We start from the raw sequence: 24903 nt of genomic DNA, 5'->3' as shown, positions 1-24903 counted from the left end.
TTAGTGAAAAGAAACCATGACAAGTTAGAGAAAACGATATAGACATGGATTTTGGAGTCCAAAATAACTTTGAGCAAGTTACTTAACCTCTTTTAGCTTTTGTTTCTTTACTCTAAAATCACTATATCATTACCTCTCTTATACTGTTAAGAAGATTAGATTAGGTAAAACATCTAAACTGTGTGGCATAGTGCCTAGTACTTAATCATGCATCTTGAATGTGTTAGTTTTATTACCATTATCATCATCTTTACTCTAAGCCCCTTGAAGTTGGGAACATGTCTCATTTGTCTTTAAATTCCCATTGCCTATCATATAATAGGGGCTTAAGTTTGTTTGGTAAATTATAAGAATTTTTATCTCTCACATCTCAAAACCTTTATAAGACAAAATTTTTCTTTAGAATATATTAGTTTTTTAAAATAAAGAACAAAACAGTATTCAGTTTTTGGCAAGATTTGCAGAGAAATAATACATTAAATGGTCATTAGAATGTACCAACTGAATTAAAATCCACACTGAAGTCTAGTAATGCAGAATTGATGCTGAGAAAAATCAAACCAGTGAGATGCAGAGGAAACTGAGAAATTCCCCCAGTGCATATTTTTATGCAAAGAAATGAAAATGATGAGATCAGGATAACAAATAAGAACACTGTCCTCCAGCTCATGGATAACCCCTGGACGAGAGAACAAAACAATTAGGAATGAAACAGTTATCAAAATATACTGGAAGAAAAAAAGTTCCCACTTAAAGAAACACCGATTTAGCCCCCCCCCCCATTTCTTAGTTTTCCTTAGCCATCAGATATTACTACCTTGCTTATCTCACTTGTAAAATCACATAAAATTTTCGGAGATTTCATTGATTATTGGTTATGCAAGAAGTGTACAGCTTTCATAATTTTGGAAGAGTCAGGATGCTTTTAAATTTTATTTTGTAAAAGCTAATCCAACTTTAAACACAAATGACAAAATTTAAGTTGACTTATAAATTTTAGTTAAATTTGAATTAAATTTGAATTAAAGCACTAGATAAAGCATTGGTTTATTAAACATGGATAATAGTGATAAAAATATGCATCCCATTTAGGAATCTAAAATATTAGCCACTGAGATGCGTGGGTGGCTCAGTTGGTTAACCATCTGCCTTTGTCTCAGGTCAGGATCCCAGAGTCCTGGGATCGAGTCCCACATCCAGCTCTTTGCTCTGTGGAGTGACTGATTCTCCCTTTGCCTGCTGCTCCCTCTGCTTGCGCTCTCTCTTTCTCTCTGACAAATAAATAAATAAAATCTTAAAAAATAAAATATTAGCCATGGAAGTTATTAATTACATATATGTTTAATAGTAATTAAACATATTTGTTTAACAACACTTCCTAGCTTGCGACAAGGTAGGCTAATAGGTGAATAACACACAATTCTTGCCATCAAAGATACTGATAACCTGGTTGGAAGAAAAATGTGTGCAGGATTTCAAAAAGAAATGAACAAAGAAAGGGTTATTAAAATGAAAAACTTTGTTTGAATATGTAATCGAGAAGATTCAAAATTTCATATTTGATTATTAGTTCTATGAAAGGGGCAATTTTAATGTATCAGTATTATGATTGATTTGAAAAAAATTCTTCAGGTTTTGGAGACCTGAAATGATTTTGATAGAGAGAGCTTGTTTTAAACCTTGCATAGTTGCACTTCTGGTTTTGGATAGTTATTATCTATCTTGGAATGAAGCCATTGGATCTGTTTCTCCTCTCATTCTACCTCTTCTGGGTTCCCTCTTCTTTTTCATCATCATCACAATAGCTATCACTTATTAGATTGTTTTCAAGTAGTAGATAATATTTGCAAATTCTGTATTCTGTACTGGGCACTATCCCAAGTGTATAATCCAATGATCAACATGCATTATTCAACAATCCTTGTAACAGTCTGATGAGTTAGATTCTCTCTGTATTACCATTTTTCAGGTGAGGAATCTGAAGCAAAGAGAATTAAAGTAACTTGTCTGATGTTAAAACTTAAAAATGGCACATCTGGGATTTGAACCCAGGTAGCCTATTTCTAGACTTTGTGATCTTAATTGTTAGGCTGCACTACCTATGATCAAACCCTGCAATTGATGTTAGGGTAAATCTTCTTAAGAACTTGCCAAGATAGAGATTATTGTCTTTATTTTCACAAGATAATACTGAAAAGTCATTGACTCTCTTGAAGTTTCAGCTTTAGTAAGTGACAATGATGGGACTCAAACCCAGGTTTGGATAAATCCAGTGTCTATTTTCATTGTTTAATACTGCCTTTTATTGAATTTTAGATAAGATATACTTTAAGAAAGAATTTCAATTTAAACAGAAAATTCATACAGTAGGAATATGTAATACAGATAGGTGATTTTTTTTCAGGAGATTATTTTTAGACATATTTTCAAAAACAGATTATTTTTTGGGGGGAGGGTAGGAATACATTTAACATCTGATAACAAAGACTTTTGTTTATAAATACAGGATTGTAAAAGGTAGAGGTTTCTTAGCTTGCTCCCAAAGAGGCCTTTAAGAACAACAATAAAGTTCATCATAAATTTTTAAACCACACTCAACTTAAGCTACTGTAATTTTAGAGCAAATGAACTGTTAGACTTTTATTATACTCTGTTATCCGATATTAGAAAACTCCCTTGTATAAGTAACATATACAAATAAAGGAAATAAGCATTTAAATCACCATATCGAGTCAAACAAAGCCTGTATATATTAGTAGGAGTGGTTTCCATGAGGAACAGTGTTTTGCATCAGAAAGATAATTATACTAGTGTTCTTAAATTGTGTGTAAATGATTTTGAGAAGAAACCTTCATGTAGACTTGAAGCAAATAACCTAGTAAGGTTTGTGCTATAAGCTTTTGCAGAGACAATGTAGGGTTTTGTTATTTGTCATCATTTTTACTTGGAGGCTACTGGTGTCATGGACTACCCATTTGTACGACAGCTAGCTGACATTAAGTTATCTGTGGTGAACTAGATGAAACCAACTGGTTTGCTATATAGAATGATGTTTTAGTTTCACATTTTGTTCATCATTCTTCTAATTGATTCTTCTATTCAATCAATCTCCCAATTTGGTTTATTCACCTTGGCTACTTTGTGTGATTATAAATAATTTTTTCAGTTGCAACCCTTTTTTATGTATAAATAAAGCAACATACTACTTTTGCTTATTTTGTGTCTTTGAATAGTAATTTGAATAAACACTTTTTTTAAGTGTCAGGTGAAAGTTTTACAAAAAGATTTTTTTTTTTTTAAGAAACCACAGTTTGCCTGTTCAAGTTTGAGCCAACTCAAGTTCTTTGGGTAAAAGCCAACTCAAAATAGATCTCCAGTTCCTGACATGAAAGCAGCATTTAAAAGCAGGAAATTTAAGACCACCTAGTGATTTTTAATATCACAGGGAAAAGTTTCGTTGATTTTTGGTATCTTTTTCCCTTTAGAAAAATAGATTTAAAATGCTAATAAAGCCAGTCCAGTGTTCCTTTGAAAATGAAAAAGGAAATGGGGGCACGGTATTCATTTAATGATGGATATATGAAAATGACAGCATCCTAGGGAGCAAGAGCAATGATGTAGATCTTTTAAAATGAGGATATTAAAGACTTTTTCTTGACATGCTAAAGGCAATGTGTACAGGGAATAATTATAATGCCTGCAAGAAGGTTAAAAAGCTGAATTGGCTTGCTGGAGTATGATCTTTTTTTTCTGATGGGGATCAAGTAAATGATTAAATATATGTCAAATATTGATTTTTCAAAAAGTATACACATTTTTATTTTTCAGATGATTCTTTTTTTTAGATTATTTTTATTAACATATAATGTGTTATTTGCCTGAGGGGTACAGGTCTGTGAATCATCAAGCTTACACATTGCACAGCACTCACCAAAGTACTTCCCCTCCCCATGTCCATCACCCAACCATCCTATCCCTATTTACCCCCCCCCCCACCTCACAAGCAATCCTCAGTTTCTTTTGTGAGATTAAGAATCTGTTATGGTTGGTCTCCCTCCCGATTCAGATGATTCTTTTTTGAAGAAACAATATGTGCCCACTGTTCTTGGAAAATTTTCTTTTATCGTATTTTTTCCTTCCTAGCTTCACAATTATGTCATTGGTTTACTCTAACTCTTCAGCCATCTTACATGTTCCCAATACAGAGTATTGGGTTGTGATGTCCCTCATTATGCACAACACGCAGATATGAGGATTGGAGGTTCATTTGTTCTTAATTCCTTTTTTAATAGCATTATGGACATTGCTAAATAGTCTTTTGGGTGGATATCTTTGAGATCTGTGCTTGTCTGAGCTTATGCATTATTTGTCTATCTATAAATAAATGCTTTCCATGTCCTTAACTTCTATCTGAAAATTTTTCATTTTGAAACTTGCCTTAAATTTCATAGGGCCTAAAAACCCCTTACGACCAACTGGTAGTTATAGAGTTAAAACAAAACAAAACAAAACAATAACACGATGATAGCATAATCTCTTTTACAAAAAGCAGGGGTTATTGAAAATATTTGGTGTACTCTATGCAAGACTGTAGTTTCACTTTGTCCTTTAATATGTACCACATCTATCCTTGAGTTAGTAAATTCAGTTTTAGGTGGTGCCTAACCCTGACACATGAAGAGGTAACACTCATGAATGAGTTTGAAATCACATTCCAAAATTTGATGATGGGTTCTATAAACCCATTTATGCTGAAGGAAACAGGAAATGAGAAGAAAGGACACACCAAGGTCAGTGTGCACCACATATTCTTGTGTGGATTTGCAATTTGCAAGGGATGGAGCGGCCAGTGGCTCTTCCATCCCTCCTTTCATAGCAGATCATTTTGTAGGTTAGAACTTACATCCCATCAAAGCTTTGTTAACTGTTAATTCTACCTGAATAGCCCTCTGCTTGACCTAGGTGTAAGCACATCAAAAGGGAAGCGTGGTGGGTGTAAAAAAAAAAAGAGCGTCATTCTTTTAATTTGCGTGAGTATATTAATCACACACTTTGGGGTGAGAATTTGGAGGAATATTATTGTATTCCTTTGTGAGGGCCTCTCAATTTTCTTATCTCTATAACACATATATTCTTTTACCTTTGGAAATTTCAGCATGCCATCACTTTTTATCCTTAGCTTTGCTTTGCAATGCAATTATTAGCAGTTGAGGACACTTTCACATCAGATTCCAAATTGAAGAAAGTTATTTAAATAAGCTTCACTGATGTAAGTACTCATTTTCACTAAATATTTTTTAAAATTAGCTATTTCACTAAAAAGGCCCATGTTTAAAATATTATCAATGAATAGTCACACATTAGCAGGAGAGATTCTTCCTGGCGTGAGTCCAGGCTTGCCTTTGCGAATGAGAAGAGAACATTTTGTATTCTACCTGCCAGGTGAGAATCTGAGTCATACTTCCCAAACTGGTGTTTTTGGAGGCAAAGAGCCAAAGAAAAACTTAAAATGTAGCAGTTCTTCCTTCTTAATACAATGCATAAAATATTGACAGAGTGTGTAATATGGATGGTTTTTAATTTCAAGTTCTGGTTATAAAGTTCTAATAAACGATCAAGAGGAACACTAGCTAATTTAGAACATAATTCTTGGAAGAGTGTGTTATGCCCCAGGGCTTTGGCTTTAGAGAGACCTTTGACAATATTTAGCATTTCTTCATTGAGACTCTTGAGTAGGACAATCTGGGTAGCTTTGTGTTAGGATATTTCATTTCATTAAAGCATTTCTTCTCTTTCTTCTCTTATTAGCACTCCCAAACTTTTCTAGTGATTATAAAATGTGACTGGATTAGGAAAAGGTTTTCTAGGAGATTGCTCAATTCATAAATAGAGTTTTTATCATCAAAATTAACATTTAAACATATTTTGAACAATTTAATGTAATGAATATGTTAGAGTATATATTTTTAAACTAACATTTTGGTTATGGTTTTAAAATTCATAACCTCACGTTTTAAAGTAATAATGCAATTGGTGATTCTGTCGCTTAAATTATTTCCTACTCTTATCCAGGCTTTAATCAAACTTTAACAGTTAAAAATACTCATACTGCTATTCCCCATTATTATGGGAATCTCTAATTCTGTAAACTGTATAAATACCCAATTCTTCCTATTTTCATTGTGGTACTATAAACCTGACTCCAGTTCCAGTATGTGCCTTTTCCAACACCACCAAGCATCCTACTAAATTCTGATACTATCTGCCTAGAAATGGCATCAGATCACACAGGTTAAGAACTCAGTGCCATTAAGATGCTCCCAACCCCTACCTTCAGACACACTTGTAACTCTTGGTTGCCACCTGTGCTCCTGTTTAGGAGGTTGCAACAAGTTCCTCCTTGGGTTTGGTTAGTTTGCTAGAGGGCCTCACAGAACTCAAACAAACATTTTACTAACTAGATTGTTATAAAAGGATGTAACTCAGGAATAGCTAGATGTGAGAGATGCATACGCCAATGTGTGGGGGAAAAGGCAAAGCTTCCATGCTCTCCCAGCACATCGCTCTCTCAACATTTCTGTGAGTTCACAGATGCGGAAGCTCTCCAAACTCTGTCCTATGTAATTGTAACTCTCCAATTACATAGGCATGATTGATTAAATCGCTGGCCATTGGTGACTGGACCTCCCTTCTGGGGGAGAGGGCCGGGTAGTGCTAAAACTTTTAAACCTCTAATCACAAGATCAGTTTCGCTGGCAGCCAGCCTCCATCCTTGGTTGTTTTTTAAAAGTCACTTCATTAATACAACAAAAGACATCTTTATCATTCTCATCACAGGAAATTTAAGAGTTGTAGGAGCTATGTACGAGGAACTGGACAAAGACAAAATATATATTTACCATAAATTACAATATCAAGGTACTTTGGCCTACAATTATTCACTCTTCTTTAGAAACCTTATTTCAACTCAAATAGTCTAGTAAGGAAACAAGTTTTGTTTTCCACTGCCTACATCAATGACCAATAATTCCTCTTAGGTTCTCTTCTATATTTCTTGCCCTGCTTATATTACTTATTACAACTAAATTATATATAAATTAAAAATTTATAAATTAAATTATATATAAATTAAACCAAGAATTATCCTGCCATTCAAAGTCTTCTAGTATATGGCCTTACTCTACTCTTCCAAACTTAACTGTTATGACTCTTCCTCAGGAAACAGAGACTTTCAGCAAAGCAAGGTATTCACTGGTGTTAGAGTACCATACATACACCTATACTTCTATTCTACATTTCCCCCAGCTTTCATCATCCTTCCTTTCCCCTTCATATTCTTATCACCTTATTAAATCCAACTCAAAAGCCATGTTTTATCTCATGTATCTCCACATGAATTCTCCTCATATCTCTCTCCCTGCGCACTTTGGACTTTAGTAGCATTCACTGTTTACCCAGTCACAGGCACTAGGCAAATACATGAAACTTTAAATGTATCTTTTCTTTCTGGTATGTAAATACGTTTCTTCAGGGCAAAAACTGTCTCACCTTCTTATTTACACACCGCACATAATATGTGCTCTATAAAAGGCATGGTTTGCTGAAAAAGAGTGGATGGAAGGAAAGAAAGGGAAGAAGGTTGAGAGGGATAAGAAAGATAGAGAGAGGGATATGTACACAGATAGAGCTCGACTTGTCTTTCCTATCATCAGCAGAAATGTAAGTTTTTGAAAGATAAGGACTCTAGGTTTGTGGGAAAGAAACCATAAATATACATCATAGTACTGTAGGTGCTCGAATATTCACTCATTCAATAATTATCAATTAAGTTACTCCTTTTCTGTCTCCGTGAAGGAGTTTCTCCCTCTGGAATCAAAGAAGGCACCTCCCTGCTTTTAGCCTTTTCAGCTGGACCTTTTGGAAAATAACATAGTTCCTTCTCACCAGTTTTTGGAAATACCTGTTAGCTATGTTGGCCATGCCTTTATGATATAAAAATGAATGTTTCACTCATCAAATAGTCTCATGTTTAAATAATTTTAAATAAGATTTCAAATTAGAATTTCCAAAACATATTCTAAATATTAAGTATTTCTCATATAGCTAGACAGATTATGATGAAGACTCAAAATACCTTAATCTTTCTGTGATGATAAATACCTACTCTTCCAGTGCTGCACAACAGCAATCTAGACCTATACAGAAACATATTTGCAAAGGATGTATATTCTTACCTTAGTGAGCTGATTGTCTGTGTGTTTTCATTCTATATATTTTTTTCTTCCTCCATAGCCAATACACAAGGAAATTGGAACATAAATTCATTTTTTGTTGTTGTTGTTTAATGTCATCTATTACCAAGGCAATGATGGGTTTCCTAGTCAATTCCATTTATAAAAAATCGTCAGAGATCTGATATATTTCACTGAAATCTTTTTTATCAAACCTGTATCACCTTTTGTACCAAACCTGTATACCCGATCATATCAGCTAGAATATGCTAGAATTAGAATGTAACAGACTATAATAGAAAACTCTAATACAAGTATGTGATTTAAACATTATGGTGGCCAGGCTGATTAGTTTAGCAGCTCAGCGATGTTTCTTTCCATTTCTCTGGATTACTGTTCTAGCCAGGACGGCTAGCTCCTTTCCACATTGCTAAAGCTCTAAGCATCAACATCTTATTCATCAATGCCAGAGAAAGATAAAGAACAATTTCTTCCCTTGGTATTAAAAATTTATTAAAAATGAAGAATCTTAGGGGCGCCTGGGTGGCTCAGTGGGTTAAGCCTCTGCCTTCGGCCCAGGTCATGATCCCAGAGTCCTGGGATCGAGCCCCGCATCAGGCTTTCTGCTCAGCAAGGAGCCTGCATCCCCCTCCCTCTCTGCCTGCCTCTCTGCCTACTCTGTCTGTCTGTCAAATAAATAAATTTAAAAAAAAAAAAGAATCTTCTCTGAAAAACATTTTCTATTAATTTTGTCTCTTGTCTAGTTAAAACCTGGGACTCATATAGGCAGAGATGTTTCTGCTTTGTGCACTATTATATCCCTGGGACCTAGCAACTGCCATGTAGTGTGTAAACATTTGTGGAATGAATGGGTGAGTGTATCCAGGTCTTATTGGCCCAAACTGGATTGTATGCCCTTTCCCCAAACCAATCGTACACAAGGAAGATGGAGCTCTATAATTGTCTATGTGCCCTTCACGCTTTATCTGAGTTAAATGAGGAAGGATAGAACCCAGGGCAAACTGGGGACTTACAACATGAAAAAAAGGGGCAAATGGCCATTAGGTTGGCATACACATGGTCTGCTCCAAACACCATAGCTAGCAATTTTGTGGAAGCAGAAGTCAGTATTTACAGTAGGATTTCAGTAGAGTAAGTTAATGAAAAAAGAAGAAGTATGAGCTAAATACTGCAGAAGATAAGCCTAGGAAAAAAATGAAATATTGTATGTCATGATGTGACTGAGTCATGCAGCTTGAGATTGCCCAACTCTTCTGTATCTTTATGTACTATCTATTTAAAGCTTTATACATGTCCAATGTAGTGTTAGGTATTTAATTAAACTTCATGGTAGAACTTTCTTTTGTTTGTCCTGTTTTTCAGATATTATCAGAAATGCTCAATCATGTCATTAGGAGGTATTAACCAAAGTTACTTGGGGAAATAAACTGTCTCAGGTATTTTACTTTTATTATATACATTAAATTTGATCTTTCTAGGTTTAGGCCAGGACATCCTGCTTAAATGTTTAAAGCCTGAATCTGCTACTTATTGTATTTGTTACAACTCATTATTAGAAACTTTAATTTTGGACATATTTGAGCAATTAACCAAGAATTTACTGTTTGATGGTTGAAATGATGAGACTTTTAGCAGATTGCATATCAATGGCTTTGTGGTTTTTTGTCTTGTATACCTCTATCATGAAAGCTTTTACTAAAGACTTTTCTGTAAAATGGCAGGGACTCCAGCAATGCCCAGGTAAACTGGCACATTGCAAACAAACAAACAAACAAACAAACAAACCAATGCAGAAAAAAAAGAAAAATGAATTTCCCACTTTAAATCTGTAGATCTGTCTAGAGATTTTTGCTTTGTTTTCATGTAAGAAATTGTTTTGATAATCAGCCCTAAAATTCTGCTCATCTTTGCTAAATATGCCCAGATAGAAATTTCCAAAATCTACTTTCTCCTCTTTGAATATCAAATCTTTGTCTGTTTTCTACTATCATGTATTTATTTCATTCTCTATGATTTCTCAAAGATTTCAAATTTGATTCAACACTCTTCTTTAGTATTCTTTTAGAAGAAAAATCTCAAATACATTTTGAAGGGCTAATTCTTCTCTTTACTTTGAACTTTAAGGCCTTCTCCCCAATACTTTGCTTCTGACAATCTGAGAATTAGTTTCCCTGACAACTAAAATAGTTCTATTCTCATTGCCATATGTATTAACAGGTTTCTATCACTCCAATCTTAAGATTTCTTCCTTGAACATTCAGAAAAAAATAGATAATATCCTGTAGTGATACACATGGGCTTTAGAGAGTGTCCACCTGGATTGAAGCCTTGGTTCTGCCACTTACTAACACTGATCACTTTGAGTCTGTGTAATGAGAATAATTGCATTGATTTCATAGCACTGTGAAAGCTCCATGAGTTAATGTCTGTAAGATACTTAGCATAGTACTGGATACATTACAGTTGCTCAAAAATTGTAGCTGAAGTTCATTTTAAAGAAGATTTGGCATTGGAGAGAGGAGAAACAAAGTTTGGGGGGAGGTTTCCAATATATGTCAGAAATGCAATGGTGCTAGGAGATTGAGTATTCTGTCTGTGATCAAAGTGTTACTTGCATGGGACATTTTGCACTGCTATTTTTGTATATACTTGCTATTAGAGTCTACTACAATAGTTGAAAATTCATGACAAGGGATAACTACAGTAATTTCGAGGGCATGTAACCCCTAAGAAGCCAGTAAATTTATATGAGCTGTGACCTTTGCTTCCTGTAAGTGCTTAGGAAGTGTCAGAATTTGTTTTCTGCTTTTTTTTTTTTTTTCCTCTCTTCTGAATCTTACCTCAGATGGCCTTTGGTGTGTTTGATATTTTAGGCACTACCCTTTGAGATATTCATTTTTCTCCTCCCATTTATTTCCTCCCTTTATAAACATGAATTGTGGATCCCATCCTGTATCTAAATGGGCTCTTTCCCTGTTAAGAGCATATTAAGACCCATTGATCTTCAGGGTCTTCAAGTCATCTGTAGCCCACTGTATTAAGGTGCATGCTGTGTGTTTTAGTCCCTTGTAGGATGTTGCCCAACTGTGTACTCTGCAATTTAAACTTGGAAATAGACAGCAAAGTGTTTGTTTAGTTTGCGATTGTGGGTTTGTCAGATTTCTTAGGGGGAATGGTAAAAATAAACACGTCATAATAATTTATATACAAGGATGTTTATTACAACATTATTTGTAATTGTGAAAAATTGAAAACAGACTACATGTTTATCAACCAGAGAACAGTTAAACAAATTATGGCACATCTATAAGATGGAATACTAGCTAGACATTAAAATAAATGAGGCAGATTTGTAAGTAGTTTTATAAAAATGTTTCAGTAGCATTGAGTGGATAAAAGCAAATTGAGGAATATTATGTATATGATCCTCTTTCTGTGTGTGTCTGTGTGTATGTAAAACCAAAAATGCCTAGAAGTGTAGCCATTAAACTATTAACAGTGGTACTCTTGAGCAATGTGGGGAAGGGGCATATAAAGAATGAAACTTTAGCTTTTATTTAACACACTTCTATTATGTTTGAATGATTTACAGTGAGCATGAAATCCTACAATAATTTAAAAAATAAAACGAATCGAGTAAAAGCTGATTTTTTTTTACTTTATCTGTGTTAATTATCAGTTGTTTATTGATAAAAAAATAATGAGAAAATATTTCACATCTATCCTTCTTCCCATCCATAATTCTGGAATCTGATGATAAAAATTAATCTAATGACACTGGTATTATCTATTCAATTTTATAATAACTTATATTTTAAAATACAGGGTTAAAATCATAACTAAATAATTGAATAATTGATGTTATCAATTTATATTAAAGAAAATTTTTTTAAAGGAAAGTAAGGGGAAAATATTTTTTTACACTATTTCTATATTTAAATTTTAAAAGGACATTTGTTTGACGAGAAATAGGTCAGAAACTAATTGTACAAAACAAAGGACTCTGTGTACAAGAAGTAAATTGGATATTGGGATGGAGTATGGGAAAACCCAGTGCCTGGCATATCACTGCCAGACTTACATTTTTTTCTATTATTTTAATAAACTTAATTATGAATTGCCTGAGGACAAGGACACAGGCTATTTTAATTCTGTGTGTGTGTGTGTGTGTGTGTGTCTGAATGAGATAAGGGAAAGCAGAGGGAAAAGAAGGAAAAGGAAAAGGAAAAGGAAGAGAGTGGGAGAAGGATAAAGGGGGAGGGAGAGACAGAACTGAGGAGAGAGACACCGAGAGAGAATTATCCTTACCTTTCAGAGTTGACCCTATATTCTGCTGTAAGGTTAGAGAAAGTGAGTTCTGTGAAAACCTAAAACATGAAAAATTATCAAAATTATCAAAAATTAAAGATCCGAGACTTCCAGTTTCTGGTCCAGCATGTGAAAAGCTTGGAAGTTGCCACTCTGTCCTAACAAGTAAAAAGCTGTATAAACTGAAAAATCAACACCCTTCCTAGAATCCATAAGAGAAGTGAGAATACAGGGCAAACTGCTGTCCCCCAACATTGGTGTGACTGATAGGCAAATACAACAAATTATAACTTAGTAGAGAAGAAACTCACAAGCTGAAAACTCTCAGGAACCAGTCCAGGGTAGAGAGACCTGGACTGTAATTGATGAATTGATGGAGGTTCTGTGTGAACACCTCTGAATGTTAAAAACTCCAGGGGACACAGGCATAGTGGTAGGGAGACGCCCATCCACTCTTGAGTTCTACCTCCTGGATGTATCTACCTCCTGGATGTATCTAGGTTCTCAGAGTAAATATTGGAGATAAATCCCCTTACACTTCTGGGAGGGAGCATAGAAAAGAGCCATTTTGAAATATGCCAGAGAATTATGATCTCCCTAATAAGGTCTGTCTCCAGGAGAAACTAGTTAATGGGAACCAAAACTGATGGAGTTCTATCAGAGCCTTATTAACCTGGGGGACTGGAAATACTCAACTCCTGCTGAGTCTAGTTTCCAAGTGAAGGAAAGGAAATAACTCTAGCTCCCTCTCACCTTCCATGTGGGCAAAAGGAAACATCCAGCTCCACCCAACCCTAGCCATCCTTTCCTATCTAAAGGGAATGAGAAGATGGGGGCATTAAGATGCACAGTCCAGATTAACTTCTTCACTAAAAGACAGAGACCTAGTCATAGTAGTAGAAAATACTTCCCTTCCACCTATACCCTACCATCACATTACTAAAGAACTGTTTATATCAGTTCTTTTACCCAATATATCATGCCCAACTATCAAGAAAAAAATTAAGAAATATTCTAAAAGGCAAAAAACATAGTAGAAGAGAAAGAACAAACATCAGAACTGGACTCAGATATGGCAAATATGTTAGAATATCAGACCATAAATGTAAAATATTTATGATTAGTATGTCGAGGATTTTAATGGCTAAAGAAGACAGCATTTAACAACAGAAGGGTAATATAAATAGAGAGATGTAACATCTCTTCCATTTCTGATTTTATTTAAGTCCCCTCTCTTTTATTTCTCTTTAAGGCTAGCTAAAGGCTTGCCATTTTATTTATTTTTTCAAAAAACCAGTTCTTTTTTTTTTTTTTTTTTAAACTTTTTTTTTTTTTTTTTTAAAGATTTTATTTATTTATTTGACAGAGAGAGATCACAAGTAGGCAGAGAGGCAGGCAGAGAGAGAGGAGGAAGCAGGCACCCTGCTGAGCAGAGAGCCCGATGTGGGACTCGATCCCAGGACTCTGAGATCATGACCTGAGCCGAAGGCAGCGGCTTAACCCACTGAGCCACCCAGGCGCCCTCAAAAAACCAGTTCTTAGTTTCATTGATCTGTATTGTCTTTTTAGTCTCTATGTAATTTATTTCTGCTAAAATCTTTGTTATTTTCTTTCTTCTACTAATTTTTATGGGTTTTGATTGTTCTTTTTCAAGTCCTTGAGCTGCAAAGTTCAGTTATTTGAGACTTTTCTTAATTCCTGAGGTAGGCATTTATTGCTATGAACCTCCTTCTTAAAACTGCTTTTGCTGCATTCCACAAATTTTGGTGTACTGTATTTCTGATTAAGTTTTAGAATATAAGTGAGGTTCAGTGGGGGTGGTGTCCAGAGCTGATGACCAAGAAAGAATTCTTGAGGTGTCTTTGGTGCAAAATGGTGGTTTACTAAAGCATAGGGCCCGGACCCATGGGCACAAAGGTGCTGCCCTGGGGTTGTGAGGAGTGGCAGGTTATGTAAGATGGGGTTGGGGAAGGTAAAGAAAAAAGGAGGTTTCAATAGAACTTTCATATGCTAAACAAGACCTACAAGATACTGGATACCAGAAGACTTGCCATTGCCAAGGTCGTTTTTTTAACCTTCTTAGCAAGGTATTAGCATTAAGATAGTTGGGACATTCTTAAAGAATGTCTCATATGTCCCACTCAGGAGTGGAGGTGGGGGGAGGTTGCAAGGTGTCAGCTTTTGCTTGTCCTCAGCCAGCCTTTTCTTCCCTTATCATTTCCACTTAGTCATTTATTTTTAATTGGAGAGGAGATAATGGAAAAGTATCTTTAATTGTATAGCCTTAAAGAATTGGAGAGATGTAAGGAAGCTTTGGGGTCTTCAAATCCAAATTTCCACCCCTACAAAAAATGTTTCTATAATCTTTTTAAACATCACATTTCTATTTGAACATTTTCATGGCAGGGAATTCATTATTTTATTCTTATTTATTTATTTTTATTCCTTTATTTTAGACAGAATGTTCCAGAACATGGACTTATCTTAGAGAAAAAATGGTGTCTACTCCAATCTCTGATATCAACTAGCGGAATAAATTCTAGCAAGTCATTTAAACTCTCCAGGCCTTAATTTCTTCATCCATCAGATGAGGTAGTTGGGCTCAAGAGGTCATTAGAGTTTCATATATCTTTTTTTTTAAATTTTTTCAATTTATTTATTTTCAGAAAAACAGTATTCATTATTTTTTCACCACACCCAGTGCTCCATGCAATCCGTGCCCTCTATTATACCCACCAACTGGTACCCCAACCTCCCACACCCCCCCACTTCAAACCCCTCAGATTGTTTTTCAGAGTCCATAGTCTCTCATGATTCACCTCCCCTTCCATTTTACCCCAACTCCCTTCTCCTCTCTAACACCCCTTGTCCTCCATGATATTTGTTATGCTCCACAAATAATTGAAACCATATGATAACTGAATCTCTCTGCTTGACTTATTTCACTCAAAATAATCTCTTGCAGTCCCGTCCATGTTGCTACAAAAGTTGGGTATTCATCCTTTCTGATTGAGGCATAATACTCCATAGTGTATATGGACCACATTTTCCTTATCCATTCATCCGTTGAAGGGCATCTTGGTTCTTTCCATAGTTTGGCGACCATGGCCATTGCTGCTATAAACATTGGGGTACAGATGGCCCTTCTTTTCACGACATCTGTATCTTTGGAGTAAATACCCAGGAGGGCAATGGCAGGGTCATAGGGAAGTTCTATTTTTAATTTCTTGAGGAATCTTCACACTGTTATCCAAAGAGGCTGTACCAGCTTGCATTCCCACCAACAGTGTAAGAGGGTTCCCCTTTCTCCACATCCTCTCCAACACATGTTGTTTCCTGTTTTGTTAATTTTGGCCATTCTAACTGGTGTAAGGTGATATCTCAATGTGGTTTTAATTTGAATCTCCATGAGGGCTATCAGTGGCTTTCTTATACACTAACAATGAAAATACAGAAAGGGAAATTAGAGAATCGATTCCATTTACTATAGCACCAAGAACCATAAGATACCTGGGAATAAGCCTAACCAAAGAGGTAAAGGATCTGTACTCGAGGAACTACAGAACACTCATGAAAGAAATTGAAGAAGACACAAAAAGATGGAAGACCATTCCATGCTCTTGGATCGGAAGAATAGACATTGTTAAAATGTCTATACTGCCTAGAGCAATATATACTTTTAATGCCATTCTGATCAAAATTCCACCTGTATTCTTCAAAGAGCTCAAGCAAATAATCCAAAAATTTGTATGGAATCAGAAGAGACCCAGAATCGCTAAGGAAATGTTGAAAAACAAAAATAAAGCTGGGGGCATCACATTACCTGATTTCAAGCTTTACTACAAAGCTGTGATCACCAAGACAGCATGGTACTGGCATAAAAACAGACACATAGACCAGTGGAACAGAGTAGAGAGCCCAGATATGGACCCTCAACTCTATGGTCAATTAATCTTCGACAAAACAGGAAAAAATATACAGTGGAAAAAAGACAGTCTCTTCAATAAATGGTGCTGGGAAAACTGGACAGCTATATGTAGAAGAATGAAACTCAACCATTCTTTTACACCATACACAAAGATAAACTCAAAATGGATAAAAGACCTCAACATGAGACATGAATCCATCAGAATCCTAGAGGAGAACATAGGCAGTAATCTCTTCGATATCAGCCACAGCAACTTCTTTCAGGATATTTCTCCAAAGGCAAAGGAAACAAAAGCGAAAATAAACTTTTGGGACTTCATCAAAATCAAAAGCTTCTGCACAGCAAAGGAAACAGTCAAAAAAACAAAGAGGCAACCCACGGAATGGGAGAAGATATTTGCAAATGACAGTACAGACAAAAGGTTGGTATCCAGGATCTATAATGAACTCCTCAAACTCAACACACATGAAACAGGCAAACATATCAAAAAATGGGAAGAAGATATGAACAGACACTTCTCCCATCAAGACATACAAATGGCTATCAGACACATGAAAAAATGTTCATCATCATTAGCCCTCAGGGAGATTCAAATTAAAACCACATTGAGATATCACCTTAGAGTTTCATATATCTTTAAAGGACTATTTGAACTTCTATTCTATGATTTTCATTTGGGGTAGAAATGTGGTACAGCAGAAATAGCATGGGCTTTGGACTGAGGGAAACTTGGTATGACTATTGACTAACATTTTCTGGGTGGTGACCTTGGGCAGATTCCCTGATCTCTTAGTCTGACTTCCCATATCCTTAGAGTTAACAAAACCTACTTTGGAATGTTGTTCTGGCTGTTGACTGAAATAATGTTTTTAAAGCATTTTGTATCATACTGAAAGCCCAATAGGTGTTCAACAAATGTTAATTTATTCTTCCTTCCCCTGCATTTAAAACAGGAAATGTGTGGATTAAAATGAAACAAAATGAGTACTTTTTACAGAAAGAATAATTTTTTAAGATATAGATATAATGATATATATTAATTGGGTAAAATTTGTTTGATGTTGCTTGGATTATTCTGCTTTGATCCAGAAAGATTGGATATGTTGGAAATTTACTCCTCCTCTCTAATTTATCATTATTTTAATAGAGAACATTAAAATATAAAAGTGATACAAAAACATACTTAACATGTTTACATGACTCTATGGCCAAGATGGAGCCATTCCTGCCTGAGGGTGCCACATGAGCAGACTGAAACTTAGATAACTTTCTGTCCCTGGAAATGCTTTTCTTGATCAGAACCATAGTAAGTGGTCAGCCAATCCCCCAAACACTAAGGCAGACTGGGGGCCTTCTCACTCCAAACAAGGTTGACTATGTAGCCCCAGCCAATCGGATGTTTTCTTGTTTTCTCTTTCTTGTTCCCTATTCTTTATCCTGTAAAAGCTTCTTTCTTTCTACCCCACTTTGAAGTTCTCTGAATGGCGACTGCATTATAAAGTATTAAGTAAAGTTTGTTTGTATCACCTACACTGTCTTCTCTAATCATTTTTAACAACAATTACTAATGAAGAGTTAGGTACTTGTAATGTAAAGCCTTTGCCATGGTCTACTGAAATTATTCTATATAAGCTTGCTTTTCGAAACAGTCCTTGAGGAAGGAATCCCAATTAATTATTTTTGCCCCTACCATGCATCATGATGCCAGGCATGTGGTAAGGATCATTAAATATTTATTATTCTAAGTAAGTATTCAATACAAATTACACCTTCAAATACTTTAAAAGAAATAACTACATACTGAACCAATTGACAGCATATGTGATCTATTATTTCAGATCAAGAATCTTAGGTCCAAAAAGATTACTAGATTTGCCAAAGTTCAAAAAATGCCTTCCTAGTTGGTGACTCAGCAACCAATTGGAATACTCAGCTTTTCCTTTCAGGGTCTTCTTGATCCAACAGAGAACACTAAAACCAACACAAAGAAAATAAAGGAACTCAAATGTAGACCACACTGGGAAATAATATAGCTCTAGGTGTACTACTAATAAAAAGAATAAAGAGACAAAGCAAACTAGCAAAACAAAAATGCTCAGATATAGCAAGGGGGGAGAAGAAAGAAAAGTACTTGAAATTAATTAACATTTTATCAACTAAACTACAAAAAAAAAAAAAAGAAATAGAGTTGGATGAAAGAATAAAGAACCAGCACTTAAGAATAGATACAAGGAGAAGGAATATATAAACAAGAAAAGGACTCCCTGGGGTGCCTGGGTGGCTCAGTGGGTTAAAGCCTCTGCTTTTGGCTCAGTCATGATCTCAGCGTCCTGGGATGGAGCCCTGCACTGCATCAGGTTCTCTGCTCAGCAGGGAGCCTGCTTCCTCCTCCTCTCTCTCTACCTGCCACTCTGCCTACGTGTGATCTCTGTCTGTCAAATACATAAATAAAATCTTAAAAAAAAAAAAAAAAGAAAATGAAAAGAAAAGGACTCCTATTGCTTTCTATGAAGCAAAAAAAGTATTCTGGAGTAAAATGTCAAAGCTAGATTCTTACCTCGTGTAACTTACTGGAAATTCTCCTCCAGAGTTATGCAGCACTGTAGTGAGGATGGCATTCACCCAGAGATTCCAGACCTCTGAGATATGCTTTTGTACCCATGTCAGATTTGTACATTGCTTGTCAAAATTCTTCCATAGAATAGTGATGAATGAGAATGTAGAGCTAAATATAAACAACCATGTAATACTAGTTATTACATTAAAAAGTCATTTAGCTCAACATTCAAAACCAAAGGAAACTATGTTGGAGAAAAAAAAAAGAACAACTGTAAAATTAGGAAATTTGGCTGCCTTGAAGAAAAGTGGCAAAAATTAACTTTCTGTGGACTTTCATGGGATAAGGCTGAGAACTGTGTCCTTTGTGGAAGACACATTACAAAATTAATTCCTTCATAACTAATCTTTAAATCCTTACTGAGAAAGAAATACATATCTAATCATTGAAAAAGAGGAAATAAACGTGGGAAGTCATAAATTTGGGGGTAATTACAACCCTTTCATATTAAAAGATTTCAAGATTATCCAGATGTTTGCACAGATCCCCAGAGAAAATTGAAGGCCATTTCCTGCCAGAATGGAATGAGTTATATAGTGTATATGTAACATTTATTCTGTCATTAAAAAAAAAAAAAAATCCCACAAGTTTATTCAGTAACAATGAAACATTGTTAATTCTTGGAAGATAGGAGAAGCCACCTGGGGGCCTTTTATAGTTAATTTATTTCACACAGAAGACTCCATTCACAGTTTACCTGATTCTCTGTAATGCCCTTTTGCACCCCTTAGGGCAACTTTATCTTGATGGGACTTCAGTTTACCTAATCCAACCAGTCTGCAGGGACTGAGTGGAGGGTTGGATCTTGGTGAAAACTGGAGCTTGACGTTTGAACACTCAGGTAAAATCAGAAGGAAAATATAATTACATACAAAGAATAAGACTCAAATTTTACTCTAAGAAGCACTATTCTTTAAAGAAGTTTAGAAAATAACTATGCTGGCAGCCTGTCTTCATATTGGTTTTAAAACACTGCTTCCACAATGTATGTGGAATAGATTTAGACGACAACACATAACCCTTTTTTACCTCATCACCTCATTAGGCTTTAATGAGGTGATAAAAGGAGGGAAAGATTGTCCCACATTTTGAGGCAGAATCAGATCTTCAAAAATCCTGTTTGGAGTAAGAATTGAAATTTGAATAAAAGGGTGAAATTTCAAAAAGCATGAATTGCATATTCCTAGAGAAAGGGTGAAATTCTCCCAGATTTATCAGTTGAGATTCTTTTTTTACGTTGGTACTAAACATTCCATAGCTTACGTACTATAGTTTTGAAAATCTATTCTCATAATGTAAGTAGTCGGATTTATGTAAAACTGATATGAAATAGAAAAGATAATGTTAAAACAAAGATAGTGTTACCATCCATGTAAATCTATAGAAGCAGTCTCAGGAAATGACATTCAGCTAGCACATGGCGGGAGGCCTAACAAAGGTGGACTTACTCTTGACCATTTAGAGAAAGTTTCCTTACATAGTTGCATTTCCTAAATCTCTCTAAATGATGGCTTTTACATCATAGTATTTGACCCAATGTATGTTGAAGGAGCGACACGACAGAGAGACCTTTAAGGGGAGAGAATTTCTTTGAGGGAGAGCAGTTGGCTCAGTTGGGGTGAGGGTATGGGTTAGGGTGTGGATGAGAATAACAGCCATGAACCAATGAACAACTGCACTGTAGTTCTTACTGTGAGTGCAGACTGAGTTTGTTTCTGTTTTGCTGCTTAGTTATGACATTTAATGCATTTAATGCTTGTAAGAGTGCTGTGAAATAAGTATATATTTTTAAAGGATTTATTTATTTTGGAGGGGGAGGGGCAGAAGAGAGGGAGAGTCTTTAGAAGACTCTGCACTGAGTGTGAACCCAACCCCAGAGCTCCATCTCACGACCCTGAGATCAAAACCTGAGCCAAAACCGAGTCTGACCCTTAACTGACTGTACCAGTCAGGTGCCCCATAAGTATATTACCTTTGTTTTAAAGAGGAGGAGAAAGGTCAGTGGGTGGCTCTGATTCTAGGGCAATCTCGTCAATGGGAAAACCTAGGCTCTTCATACTGAGGCCTCTTGTTTCCCTCAAAGAAACTTGCTTCAGCAGAGTGAAAGAAAAGACATGAGAGACTAGAGAAAGAGAAATTACTGGGCATGCCTACGTGCCTAATATATTCACTCTCCAGGAGCATAACTTCTGCTCCCAGGCTATTTGTATGTTTCCCTCCTGTATTACACTTTGGAATTTAATGGGAATGTAGAAGGTGCAAGAAAGATAAGAATAGAAGTGTGTCCAACTCACAAATGAGAATTGGAGAAAAAAGGAAGAAAGCTGAAAATGACCGGACCCTTTCCCCATTACTGATAAAGTAGAGGGATTGAAGGAGAGATTTCTGGTCTTTCGACTGCCATTGACTCATTTGACAACAGTGACTGCTTAACCTCAGTTTCTGCCCCCCTTAAAACAATGTAAACAATATCCTTCACATCCACAAATATTATAAATCTGGTGCAGCATTACACAAATTAAATAAATGACATTTCAAGAAATAATATTTCATAGTTGCACAAAATAAACTCAGTGCTCTCAGCTATGTAAATGTCCATATGTGAAGTAAAAAAAAAAAAAAAAAATGGAGTAAATGGTGTGTAGAGCCAACTGAAGTTCATAAAGGTATGAAAAGTTTTAATCTATCTTTGTGCTTTTCTATAAATTTTGGGAAAAAAGTAAACCAAAATATTCAGGGGTTTGCCTGATGTTGACCTACTTCACAAAATGATAACTTCTAAATATAGTACATTGAGGTTATACATTTTTCAGATTGAATACAATTATAGAATGCTTCCACCAGCATTTAACCCTATAAATCCCAATTTCCCAGGAAGGTTGCTTTCAATGCCTTCCAATCCCTCTTATTCTACCTCTAGATGCTCCCAGCCCCTCCTCTGATTCAGGAGCCATCCTATCATTGTGCAGTGGAAGCAAATTGGGACAAAATTCAAGGAATCCAACCCGACATGAATAAAGTATGATGCTATCATATCAGCACAAACCCAGTTACAGTATTATTGAAATGTGAAGGTACTTTTTGCATATTTATGGAATCAAGCAATACACAGCATCATGCTAGTTTTATTTTTATTACTTCTCATTTCAGGGTCCTAAGATCTGAAACCATCAATGCAGATATTAATTTATATGCTAACTTTAAAACAGAACTGTAGAATACATTTATGGATTTTAAAAGTGATTTTCTAAGAAACTATTCAATCATAGGAAGAGGGAATAATACTTTGTTCATTTTTTCAGTGCCTTTTCTTAGAGAAATGAATGGTAAATTTGGTACTCTTTGTTGGCTGCATAGATTACAAGTCTAAATAGCATTTTTAACCAAATAAGAATTTGAGATAATGGTATGGTGCTACATGATCATATATTACATCAATGAATTTTAGTTACTTGTTCTATTCTTCTCTAAATGCAAAGATAGGCATGAATGATTAAAGATATACAAAAATAGTGTATCTTTAATTTAATCTGAAATCACTGAAAAAGAAATACTTTATAGGAGCTACATCAATACTGTCACTACTTTATTTGATAGATCAAACTACTTATTCACTCTCCATGATGCCATAAAATCCCCGAGATATTACTCATATTACTCATTGGAAGTTGGTTTCATGTGACCGAATAGTTTACAGGATGGAAATTCATACATAGTTTCCTTGGTAGCCATTCTAATAGATTTAATCATGGTGACTCATTTTGGCACTGTGTGGCTATAATAAGTAATTCCATGAAATCCTAATGTAATTCAGTAATAATTAAAGTCCACTAAGCAGAAAAACATTCTGGCAGCATCAGAATACAGAGGTTAGTTGTTCTTCATGGGTTTAAAAAAATGTGATGTAAAAATGCAGAGAAAGCATGTGCATAGAAGCCCTTACAAAGAGGATGAAAGGAACAGGTTTATCTTAAATCACTTTTCAGAAGTTTGATTAGTGATTTCCACACCAAAAGTAATAGTGATAACAGCTACCACTTATTGGCTACTTATGCGTCTAGGTGTTTTATATAATGGTCTTACTGAATTCAGGGAGCAACCAGGAGACAAATCTATTCTAGTGTTCATTTTACAAAGACAGAGGAATGATACTTAGGTTAATCGATTTGCCCATGATCCCACTCAGATAGAAGAGTACATACACGAGAAAGTCATGGTCATCAGTTCAAGTATAGGTGCTGGGACAGAGGAAGATTTTAGATTCGCTTTCTGAATGGTTTTGAATGTCAATTCTGCTTCTCACTGAGTGGGATCATGGGGCTGTAGGGGTTTGGAGAGTGAGGATCAGTTCTTTCAGCCTGGTTTATCACTTGTGAATCATTTGAGGCTAGGAACCATGTTTTAGTCTGTCTCTCAAGCTTTTATCCCAGTGCCTGGTCCCATCAGTAATTGTTAGGTTGAATAAGAGGGATTTTCAGGTCTTTTTTTTTTTTTTTTTTATCAGAACAAATTTGGGAAGAGAAAGAAAAAGAATCTAAAAATCCTGAGTTCTTAGGTTAGGGGTAAGTTTCACCTGGTAGGATTTTCAGGATTGGGGAAGAATAAAGAGAGACTTGAAGTATAGGATACAAGTAACGGTAAAATATAGTTATAGGACAATTCAGGCAAGGGTTTTGGAGTCAGACAGAATCCCAGTCTCCCTCCAATAAACATAAGGCCTTGTGCAAATTATTTAATCTAGGTCTCAGTTTCTCATCTCTAAAGTAGGAGCTGATAATTCTATCCATCCTTGCATCCATCCATCCATTCATCCAATTATTTAGAGGGTAGTTGTGGACAATGAATGAGATAATGCATCCAAAATAATTAATGTCATACCTGAAACATATAGAAAGCACTCACAAATAACTATTTTTAAAATCTTAATCCCCATGTTGTGTCTGTGATGTGGACATTATTATTTCCACTAAACAAATAAACTAATGCTCAGAATGACTAATTTTCCCAGGGTCACATAACCAATACATATGGTGGGTCCCCCCTACCCCCACCCCAGGCTCTAAACCAACATACTATATTGATTATTTGAAAAAGACAAACTGCAAAGGCCTCACAATAGTGAAAGACTGGTTTTGTAGTCTACAGCACTGTGGGTTATCAGAGCCATTCATGACTGCAAATGTTCCCTTGCATTTCCTTAACACATGCCAGGCAGAAAAGAAGTTTAGATATTAGAAGGAATGTGTGTTATTATCAGTTACATGTTACATGAATTTCTCTCTTTGCTCACCAAGGCATTGGTAGCTCCTTTGCTTTATTTGAGGCAATTTGGTTTAATTTTTCATTATGACAGGTTTTTGTCTCCAATTCTTTATTTAGAGCATGGTTCTCAAAATTTTTTCATTCTGTAATCCCTTTGAGGGTTCCCACAACCTACAAACATAGCTCAAACCACTTGGCTATCAAAATAAAAGCATGGAATAATTCAGCTGTTGGGAGGGGAAGCCGATGGCCGTTTTTGCTTAATACTGAGGAAGGGAGGAAAGCGCTCAGGAGAAGGTGGGAAAGGCACAGAATGTAGGGTGGGCAGGAGATCAGCCTTATGGTTCCAGTAAAAGAAAAGGAAGGTGTTTTGTTGCAAATCTGAAACTGTCCTTGCTTAACAGATGTTAGAGAGGTTGCATCTCTGGTCCTGTGACTCCCTCGGACTATCCCTGGGGAAAGGACATCCTCTTTGAGAAGTAATGATTTGAAACAGCAGCTTTTTCTCCTTTGGTCCATATTCGTTGCCTTCCTTC

The sequence above is a fragment of the Mustela putorius genome, unplaced genomic scaffold (genome assembly GCF_011764305.1).
Source record: "Mustela putorius furo isolate JIRA1106 unplaced genomic scaffold, ASM1176430v1.1 tig00000242_pilon_pilon_pilon, whole genome shotgun sequence".
Lineage (NCBI taxonomy): Eukaryota > Metazoa > Chordata > Mammalia > Carnivora > Mustelidae > Mustela > Mustela putorius.
This window is presented reverse-complemented; position numbering follows the sequence as displayed.